The sequence below is a fragment of the Triticum urartu genome, chromosome 2A, assembly GCF_056163025.1.
Source record: "Triticum urartu cultivar PI428250 chromosome 2A, HENAU_Tu73, whole genome shotgun sequence".
In the NCBI taxonomy this organism is placed as follows: domain Eukaryota; kingdom Viridiplantae; phylum Streptophyta; class Magnoliopsida; order Poales; family Poaceae; genus Triticum; species Triticum urartu.
In genome coordinates this window covers 7,027,956-7,039,152 of record NC_141874.1, presented here as the reverse complement: position 1 = coordinate 7,039,152, position 11,197 = coordinate 7,027,956, and the positions used below count along the sequence as shown (strand labels likewise).

The following is an 11,197-nucleotide window of genomic DNA, read 5'->3' as shown; positions in this document are numbered from 1 at the left end:
TACAAGTTCATGCCAAATCGTCAATTTCCTTATAGTAGAGCATTCAAATCTTATAGCTAGCCAACTATTAATATTATACCAAACAAATTACACCAAAAGTATTGCCAATGAACTTATCTGGCATTTTCAACTCATTAACACTACAAAGGCCACAATTTTTAGTTGGGAACCTGAAGCTGACCCGACTAGCGATTTCTCCAGGAGCTAGAAGAAAAGGGCAATACATGCCTACCAATATGTTGGAATTTACAGGAACTATATTAGGAACTTTGTTAGTTCAAAACTCAACACCGGTGAATCTGGTAGAGCAATACATGATATAGTCAATAGATATGTTGCCACACACAAACAAGAGTGACCGTTATCCCGAGAACAACAAAATGATTACTGAGACGAAAACATCAATGAGAATTCCAAGCATGCATGGGCAGCAGTTTCAGGTCGTATGGACTATTGCGCTGGAGTTGATATATGCTTCATGTGCAGCATTCTAGCAGTGCATGTGCACTCATGTACGCACCGAATGCCCAGAAATTGCAATTCTCAAAACCCTCAAATCATCACTTTAGTAAGGTTACTTAGCAAATGGTTGTATAAGCTACTTAGGGCCCTCTACAATGCAAGACGGTTAGCGGAGATGCTTAGATAAATAAACTAGTGTTTCTTTAAGCACCAGTGCTTATTTGTATAAGGTAGATGCTTAATTAGACGTCTCTCCTATAGAAATAGACACTGATGCTTCAGAAAAACCCAGTTTATTTTTCTAAGCACCTAGCATTGTATAAGGCCTAATGAGGAAGGTGTTTGGCAAGAGTTGCTGCATAAAAGATACCTGAACTCCAAAACGTTATCCCAAGTAGATGCTAAGCCTACAGATTCACCGTTTTTTATGGGCGTAGTGAAGGTCAAGCCATCTTTTTGTAGTAGAGATTCCTTTAAGGTTGGTGACGGCCAATCGACAAGTTTCAGGGAAGATACTTGGTTGGATGACACTCCATTAGCTCTAAAAAAATCAATACCTGACCTTTATAACTGTGTTTATAAAAGCGGATTCGGTGGCTTCTATTCTTGGGACTAGAACTTTGAACATCCAGTTTTACAAGGCTCTATTGGTTCACAAATGGAATACGTGGATTCATTTGGTTTCTAGGTTGATGTAGATCAATATAACTTAGATGCTAGATTTGATCCAGTGGAAGTTAACCACAAATGGTGTCTTCACTGCGAAGTCGATATATGCAGATCTTATGGATTCTGATTTTCTCTGTGCACATATTTGGAGAATGAAGGTTCCTTCCAAGATCAATGTTTTATTGTGGTTTTACGAAGGGACGTAGTTCTTACAAAAGATAACCATGCCTGTCATAAACTAAAATGCCCCGCCCTAGTCATCAAATTAGACTTTCGGAAAGCCTTCAACTCCGTCGCTTGGAACAGCCTTTATTCCATTCTTCGTGTCAAGGGCTTCTTCGAGACTTGGATTCGGAGGATTATCAATGAGGGTGCCCGGGCCTCCCCGCCTGGTCCGGCTCCGAGGAGGCGCTCCCTCCGCCTGGTCCGGCCGAAGCCCGAGCCGGGGCTACTCCCAGTGAAGCCGGAGCACGTCGAGATGGCTGCCCCCAACGACGATCTGCTCTCAAGTGGGCGAAGGGGAACTACGTCCGTGAGCAGGTCCGCCGCCAGCGCCGGGCGTACGTGGAGCTCCAGGACCGGCGCCGCGGGCGCGAGGAGCGCGGCGTCATCGTCCTCGACAGCGACAAGGAGGACGAGGCCGGGCTTTCCAGCATGCCACCGCGCCTCGCCGACCCTGGCCAGGGCTGCAGCAGCGACGTCGCCAGCCCAAGCGAGTCGCGTGACGATGACGACGACAACGGCAGCGGCGACTACACCCGCTTCTACAGGCTTCTCGACATGTAAACGGCGGCGGCGGCGGTCGGTGGCGGCTAGGCTTAGTTTAGACGTAGTTCAGTCATAGTTTGCATGTTTTCATGTTATATGTACAAATTTGGATGAAGTTTCGCCGAGTTCGTGCAAATGTCGCCGAGTTTGCATATATTTTGTACACAATATTGCCGCACCCGGGGCGACCGTTGGGCCGATGGCTGGGAGCTAAATCGCCCCCACGCGTCAATCTAGCACCGACTCGCCCCTAGGGAGCTCTTTTTCGGCGCCTGAGGGGAGGGGGGGGGGGGGGACGTGACGGCTGAAGATGCTCTAAGGAACTATGTATGCCAGTCACAACAAGTTTGATCGATGGCCTTCTTAATTCAACCAGATCCTGCAACGATTAGTTGGCCTTCATGAAGGACATTTATTTCACATCATATGATTTATATTCTATTTTTTAGACGGAGAATTACCTCCGGCCTCCGCATCGAACAATGCACACAACCATCTTTATTGCATTATTTAACAAGACCTTAAAACAATACATAGACCAATCAAAATACCTTTCATGAGGAAAATTGTCGCTCTATCTACAAGATTAATGATATGCTCTGACTTCGTGTTAAGCACACCAAAAAATCCAGTGGTCTCCCCAAGCCACCCGCCGACTAGCTTTTTTTTTTGAGAAGAATACTGCATTAAACCTTATCCAGAAACGGATATAGATATAGCACAGACACAACATCGTCGAGAGACCCTGAGAGACCACAGGTGTCCCAACACACATGCGAAAAGACCCCCAAAGAAAGAAAAAAATACAATGAGGACCCTGGGGGGCCAATCCACAAATGAAACCAACTCCTGCCGTCGACCGCTGCCGTCGTCGAGACGAACGCCAAAGGAAAATGCAGATATCCGGCAAACCCTTGACCGAGGATACACCATTGCCAGAAACGGCTTTGTGAGTCGAATATGAACCCCGCCGCGAACGGTGAGGCGTTGCCGCTATGGCGCGTCGACCGGGGATCATCCCGGTGCACCTCGGCCCCATCTCCGGCACCTCCGTCCGATGAAGTCGAAGGAGAATCTCCAGAACTGCAGCCACGAGCCACCATCCGAGCATTGGGCCACCAAATCTCTCGACAGCCATCGCGGCCACCATCGGGATGACCATCGCCGGCCAAAGCACTCCTGTACAGGACTCCACCGGCTTCTCATCGACACCGGAGAACGTGTCGACGTGGCAGAGACGAAGCCGAGGAAGCAAAACTCCTGATTTGGTCGACAACGCCGCCTCCTCGACCAAACCCGAGCACACCAAGCCCACCGCCGCGCAGACCGGCCAAGCCAAACCTTACCTCAGCGCCCAAGACGAGCGGCAGGAATCTACGCCGATGGCCCATCGATCCTGTCCGAGAAGACGAGCTCGAGATGGAGTGAGTCCCAGAAGAACAAAACGCCGACGAGACGCAGCCTCCAACCAAGCGGCGTCCCCGCAAAAAGGCCCCCAAGCTGCGGCCGCCACCGACGACGGAGCCCGCGGGCTAGAGCAGCGCCAGGACGAAGACATACTCGCGTGCAGCTCCTCCATCGCCTCCCGAGCCAGAGACAAGGACGACGCCGGCGAGTGCCCGATCTCGAGGGACGGGGCCGACGAGACCACACAGCACCCAAAGCACACCAAGTCGTGGGCGTCTCCACCACCCACGCCGCCCGGCCGGAGCCAAGCGCGACGTTGAGGAGCTCGCCCCGACAGCAAAAGCGTAGCTACAGCCACCAAACTAAGCTATATGTACAGCCCACCCGAGGATCTAGGCCTCCCCCCCCCCACCTCACGACACCGACGAGGGCGACGGGAGCCCGACAAGATCAACGGCGGGAGCTCAGGCGCTGAGGTCGCCAAACGAGTCTCCTCTCCGATCTACTATAGCGGGAGGATAAGGGAGCTGGCCAATGAATACCCTATTTTTGGAATGCACCTGCCGACTAGCTGGGTGCACCAACCGATCTACCAGACCCTCAGCATGAACCGCATGCGCACGCTTTAGAATCCGTCGCCGCCTTCTGCAGTCCCATCATTAGAAGCAATTAACACATTGATCTTACCAGACCCTTTTGCCGTAGATGCCATCACGAGCCGGATAGCGCCAGCCTCCCTTCTATCGTCGATGCCATCACGACGCTGGATAGCGCCATCATTATGCGCGCTCCCATCAAACATCATCCATCACCGAGCAGGGGTGGCGACCCTCGACCCGCGACCCCGTTCCTCTACCCGGTCGACCCGAATTCGTGGCAACTATGCTCTGAGCTATATATTGGTGATCGGTGGTTCATTTCCAAGTTATCACATCTTGCCCATCGGGAGAATATCCGGTGATACCATCTCATATATATTATTCCTGAAGGACCTCCAGTCCTGGGTTGCGTCTGATCAGTGTAATTCAAATTCGATTAGTAAGAGGAAACACCACCGATACATTGCGCTTTCATCTATGCTTGAACAGGTTGAAATACAACGGAGCCGGTACCTGTCCTTCCAGCCAATGGTCGTTCTAGAAAGATGTGGCACAGCCATTCCCTAGCTGAATATAAGAGCTGGCCCGAAAGAGGTATCTAACATCCTTGCTGACCGGCAAGACAAGACCATACCAAAGTTCAGAAATTTTACATCACAATAAAAATAAGGACACTACTCAAAAAAAAAAGAGGCAGCCACCTAATCGAGTGACCTAACTAACAGACACCATCAAGAATGTCCTCCATGTTTGGCTAGAACCATATGGCGTTTATGGGCTCCTTGGCATAGAAGGAAGGGTAGTAATCTTGCTCTTCCAAGCAGTAGTAGACCTGCGCCCTGCCACCATTGTCAGTCTCAGTATAGCCGGGGAGGTACACCTTGTTGCACAAATCCCCTTGGCAAGGCGGCCTTGCAATTAGAGCATTGCTTCTATCCCAAAACACAGCAGCGTCCTTCATCTCTTCCAACTCCATCCAAACCATTCTAGATCGATCGAGCTTAAAAATTCTGAACCCATACTCGCTTTCTTGGATAATGGCGACCAACTCACGTTTCCACTCCACCAAATAGCTGTAGTCCCACTCGCAGATTGTATGCACATCATCGCTTCCGCGTATCGGTTGATCTGGCTTGTCGAGGACCTTCCATTCCATCTCATCTGCGTTCAAGTCCACGACTCCGAGCCTGCCATTGATGTCCAGGAAGTAGACGATGCCGTCAAGGAAGATGGGGCTGTGAGATGCCATGATGAACGGCACTTCCTCATTGCCTAAGCTTTCTTCCTTCCACTCTTTGTCTCCGATTCGCCATGTTTGAATGATGACAACATGGTTTCGTGCCGTGGATCCCAAGGCAAGGACCACAAAGTCCGGAGAACCCGACACAGAAGAGAACGACAATCCTTTGAGGCCAATGATATCTAGAGGTGGAAGAGCAATCACATGGCCGCCATCCGGGTAATTCTTGAAGGGATTCACTAGAAAGTACATGTGGTCGCCGCCTCTCGACACGATAACCCAGCCGTTCTTTGTGAAATGCAGTAATTGCGAACCCTGCGATTTGAGACCCGAAGCTGGGATCTTTGTCTTGATGTTGTACTTCTTCTCACTCACCGGATCAAAGATCTCGAGAAGATCCTCCTTGGTCCTTCCTACTGGCCGGGTTGTCATGAGCAATGGCGACACTTTTGCATCCTGGATCATGCTATTGTTGCTGGAGGTCCACTGCTTACAGACAGCTTTCAAGTGTTGAAAATCTATGAAAGAAATCTTGGGAACTAGTAGCTGAAACAAGTCAGTGTGGAGATCACACCACTGTCTCTCCTCTGGAGAGGGCACAGTGCTTATCGACATGTCTTCACCGAGACCCCACTGCACGTCTGCACCTTGCCACCATGACTCGTCATCGTCGATATTGTAGATTGCATGCCGCTCCATCTTGATCACCGCAGGAGAAGCATACGGAGACCTGCGCCCAGCAACCAAGCAAAACAATTATCCCTCTAGCTGATTACAACCCCAAAAGATTATGACCCGATGGGGTTACCGACGCACGAACCTCGCCATCATCCGATCCGGGAAGCCCGAATCCGGGGTTTCGCTCGGGGCATAGAGGGAACACGAATCGCCCTACGTCTCTTCCAACAAAGTAACAACGCCCGCGGGCACCACCGTTGACGGTTCTGGCCGAGGTTGAACCAAGCTTTCACTAGCAAAGTCATGCCCATCCCCGACTGGACCACCAGATCGACCTCCTCCGTCATCCATCACGCCCATGGGTGATGTCTGTTGCCGAGAGACCGCATGACCGAAACCACACCACCACCCGAAACCGCTGCCCCGTCTGGCTAAGCCATCGACGACGGAAGGCCCCTCACCGTTACGCCGCCGACGCCGGACGGCGCACATGCAAAGGACACCCGCGCGCAGCTCCACCACAACCGCATGCCAGAGCCGAGGTGGAGGAAGGCCCCACCGCCACCACCATCCCCCGCATGTGCTTTGCCCCACGGAGCTTCGGCTACGGAGAGGAGAGGGGCGGCGGCGGCTCGAAGCCTTAGATCAGATAGTGAGGGATGAGATTGGGAGGGAGGTGGTCGAGGAGAGGAGCGGTGGTGGCTCCTCTCATTTTGGATGGGGCGAGAGGAGAAGACCTAGTTTTGGAGATAAAGCACGAATCGATTTATATTCCATTTATATCTAGGAAACCCAAATTAGTCCTACAAAAATCAGGATTTATAATGAAATGCAGAACATACATATGTCCTTTTTTTCTTTTGCAAAAGGGGCATATTTAGGGCTGAGGAGTCGGAACTAAATGAGGGATCTTCATCTATATTGGCTCCAGCAAACGTTCCTTCTACATCAAGAGCTGGGGCTATGGTTACTTGCTTCTTGATCACTTTGATGTACCTGGCCGGGATCAATGATAAAACAATTACTCTGTGTGCCGAACAAGACAGTGCATTCTGGTTCTATATGCTAAGGATTAGGAGGACCTTTTCATATTGTTCATGGTAGCATGCTCCTTTCTTGCTACGAAACTCATTTTCTTGCAGTAAAATATGCTGTTGTGCAGCACAGTGGTGGTTTTGCTGAGAAGATGCCCCTGGCGAGATGTCAAGCAGCAGCACTAGCTTGAATTCTTCTGCTAAATCAAAAATGGGCAGCAGCAGCGCTAGCTTGAGTTCTTTTGCCCAATCCAATACAACGCTTGCATTCTACGAACTGATTATTTGCATTGATGTTGCATCAATTTGCAGTCTTTCATTTACAACTTATTTGCATTGATGTTGCATCAATTTGCAGTCTTTCATTTACAACTTATTTGCATTGATGTTGCATCAATTTGCAGTCTTTCATTTACAACTTATTTGCATTGATGTTGCATCAATTTGCAGTCTTTCATTTACAAACTGCAGGTCGGACAATGGTGAGTTCGTCACGTGCACCCAAGCTCGAATTAGTTGGTGAGCGCAAGGTTGCAATGTGATGTGAGGGCGAGATGTGGCATGATAACTTAACTCAATTTTGATGGGAGGCATGCTAATTGACTAATGGCATGACATCCCCGATTTGAAGGAGAGATGGCGACAATGTCCTAACTGTGATGTGCACAGCGCTAGTGACCACATAATCGTGATTCACGAGACTTTGCGATCCAGGAGGAGGCTGTAACATAAGATTCCCTGATACCTCTAGATGTATGCATTGTGCCGTAAGGACTCTAGCAAGGAGATGCCATGAGGAAAGAGACATGTGTGCTTCATGATTCATGAGCTCACAGTAACAGAGCAACTGGTCTAGGAAGCATCTTACAAATTCATGCCAAATTGTCAATTTCCTAAATCCTAATAGTCGTTGCATGGACATTTTATAGTTAGCCAACTATTAATATTCTACCAAACAAAGTACAATCATAGTACACTATTGCCAATGAACCAACCTGGCATATAACTCATTAATGCTGCAAAGCCCTTGATTTTCAGCTGGAACCCGAAACTAACTTGACTAGCTTCTTCTCTTCCAGAATCTAGAAGAAAAGAGCAAGACAAGCCTGATCATCAGTTTGTTTGAATTTAGGGGAATTATACTAGAAACTTTGTTCCTTTAGAACTCTACACCGGTGAATCCGGTGAACAAAGAGCAATACATTATATAGTCATAACTATGCTGCCACACACAAACAAGAGTGATTGCTTCCCCCAGAACAACAGAATGATTGCCTGAGACATGTTGGCGCCGCCTCCTCGCAGCGCCGCTCTTCATCTTCTACCTCGAGCTGCCTCGCACAACTCTCTCTTCTCTCTTCTATGGTTTCTCTCAAGAACACCTGAACGCACACTACACACACAGATACACCAAGGAACAGACCATCCGCTAGCTTTGCCGAGAGGCTCCGTCCTTGATGAATACAGTGGCTACATGTTGCTGCTCTAGCCCTCACGGCCTCCTTTCTCATTCACTCAATGCATCATATATACATAAGGGTTTATCTCACCCATAGCCTTGCCGTGCTGCCACACTCGGCCATTAGTCCCACTAACCCACGATCTTATCCTTGTCCAGGAATCTCTCCAGGATCCTGACGACTAGGCTAATGACACCCATGCAGCTAACTGCTCCTAGCTAATTGAACGGCCAAGTTCAGTTTTTACGCAGCCACACCAACGATCATGGACCCAGCCAAACTAGCATGCACACGACCGGCTCAACCTGATCGTAGCCGTTGCACTCCAACTTCGTCGCGTCTCGCCGCTTCTCACGGCCTCGCCGTATCACACGACATCCTGGCGTCTCGCCTTCTTCACGCGCATAGCTGAAGCATCATTGTCCTACGTACACTTCCCTAATCATCTAAACTACATGCAGATACATGAATCAAGATCAAACCTAACATTTTCCCTCCTAATCTTGATTCTCCAATCTTCACGCGGCTTCACCCGCTGCCACTTGACGACGCCATCGCGGCGCTGCACACCTTGCCGTGGACCGACACCATCACAGCGCCAGCGTCCATCACCATGTACTATTGCCGAACGCGGCGGCCACCTCTTGACGTGGACGATGCTGTCGCAACGCCGATCACCACACCGTCTTGCCGCAACATCACACTGCAACTTTTGTTGCTTTCACACCAACTCTTCATGATGGCGATGACATCGCACCACCGCCGTCGGCATCACACCGACTCTCCTTGAGATGATGGCATAGCACCACCATCATCTCCTCTCAACGGCATCGCACCGTCGTCTTCTTGCGGCAGCTTCGCGCTGCCATCTCCACCTAGCGGCACCGCATGGCCACCATCCTCCTTCTCATGCCGCCATCCTCCACCTCACATGGAGTCGGCCACGCCGCCGTCGCCGGATCGACGAGACTCTGATACCAATTTTCGGCGCCGCCTCCTCGCAGCGCCGCTCTTCTTCTTCTACCTCGAGCTGCCTCGCACAACTCTCTCTTCTCTCTTCTATGGTTTCTCTCAAGAACACCTGAACGCACACTACACACACACAGGTACACCAAGGAACAGACCATCCGTTAGCTTTGCCGAGAGGCTCCGTCCTTGATGAATACAGTGGCTACATGTTGCTGCTCTAGCCCTCACGGCCTCCTTTCTCATTCACTCAATGCATCATATATACACAAGGGTTTATCTCACCCATAGCCTTGCCGTGCTGCCACACTCGGCCATTAGTCCCACTAACCCACGATTTTATCCTTGTCCAGAAATCTCTCCAGGATCCTGACGACTAGGCTAATGACACCCATGCAGCTAACTGCTCCTAGCTAATTGAATGACCAAGTTCAGTTTTTACGCAGCCACACCAACGACCACGGACCCAGCCAAACTAGCATGCACACGACCGGCTCAACCTGATCGTAGCCCGTTGCACTCCAACTTCGTCGCGTCTCGCCGCTTCTCACGGCCTCGCCGTATCACACAGCATCCTGGTGTCTCGCCTTCTTCACGCGCATAGCTGAAGCATCATTGTCCTACGTACACTTCCCTAATCATCTAAACTACATGCAGATACATGAATCAAGATTAAACCTAACAAGACAAAACCCTCAATGAGAATTCCAAGCATGCATAGGCAGCAGTTTCAGGCCTTTCCAAATACAGTACTACACTAGAGTTAATATATGCATAGGCATTGCTGGAACACTATCCTGGCATAGCCGCTGCCAGTAGTCCAGCTGATCTTTTGTCAGATTCAGAGTATCAGCGGACAAATCTTTAGTTACAACTTAAAACGCAAGTTCAGACAGAAAAAATAGTGATCTTTGGAGAGTCGAAGGCGAGAATTTGCGGCGATTTCAGAGACGCCTATCAGCCATTCAGAGCATGAGTAAATAGCATAAAGCTACTACTTTATAAGTTAAGGTTCCAAAAAACTACCGCTTTTAAATTTTTCTCAGATAACTACCAAGTCAGGGATCGGCAGTTTCAAAAAACCCAAATTGCCGAGTGCTTATCAATTGATCATGATTATGACAGGTCGGACCCACACCTAAACGAAGCGTTAGTTTGACCGTTTGCTTGACCGTTAACTGACATGTGGGCCCACATGTCAGTGTCTCTTCTCATCTCTAGTCATCTCTTTCTTCTCCTCTATGCGTCCCTTCTTCTCCTCCACTCTCCCTGCTCGCGAACAATGCCGGAGAACCGCCATGGCCACCGGCCACACTGCTGGCCCACACCGCCGTCCTATGCCACGTCCAGCCGCTGCCCTATGCCACTTCAAGCCCCCCTAAGCTGGTACTGCTGGTAGGAGCTCGCCGGCCCTCCTGGTGACAAGTAGCTCACCGCCCTCACCGGCCTCCTCCGCAGCGGGGTTCGCTGCCGTCCGCGCTGCCTAGAGTCTCCGGCACCGGCCGCGCGCGCCGCCCGGAGTCTCCTCGCTGCCGTGGGGCTCCGGCACGGGTCGCCGTGCTGCCGCGCGCCATGAGGAACCGCTGCCCGCCATGGGCCTCTGCTCGTGTCACCCTGCCGTCGTGCGCCATCGGGAGTCGCTAGGGGGTCGCCGCCCGCAATGGGGAGCCAGTGTAGAGGCGGCCACTGGCCCGATGGCGTTGTGCAACATGGCTAAGCGGCGGGTGTAGACAGGCGGGAGAGAAGGAGGTGAGGCGGAGGAGCGGCCGGGGTTGAGCCCCGGTGAGCGCCGGCGGCGGGCGGCTCACCGGCCGAAGGAGGCTGGGTCACGAGGTGGAGCTCGGAAGCGAGAGGAGGGCCACTGGCTGCGCTGATCTGAGAGCAGGCACCCGATTGCTTTTTACAAAAAAATGC

At 50.8% G+C, this 11,197-nt stretch overlaps 1 pseudogene; it reads right to left on the bottom strand.

Moving 5' to 3' along the window:
• Positions 1-4,623: 4,623 nt before the first annotated feature.
• On the bottom strand, positions 4,624-10,914 carry LOC147982774 (F-box/kelch-repeat protein At1g57790-like; annotated as a pseudogene).
• Positions 10,915-11,197: the final 283 nt, after the last annotated feature.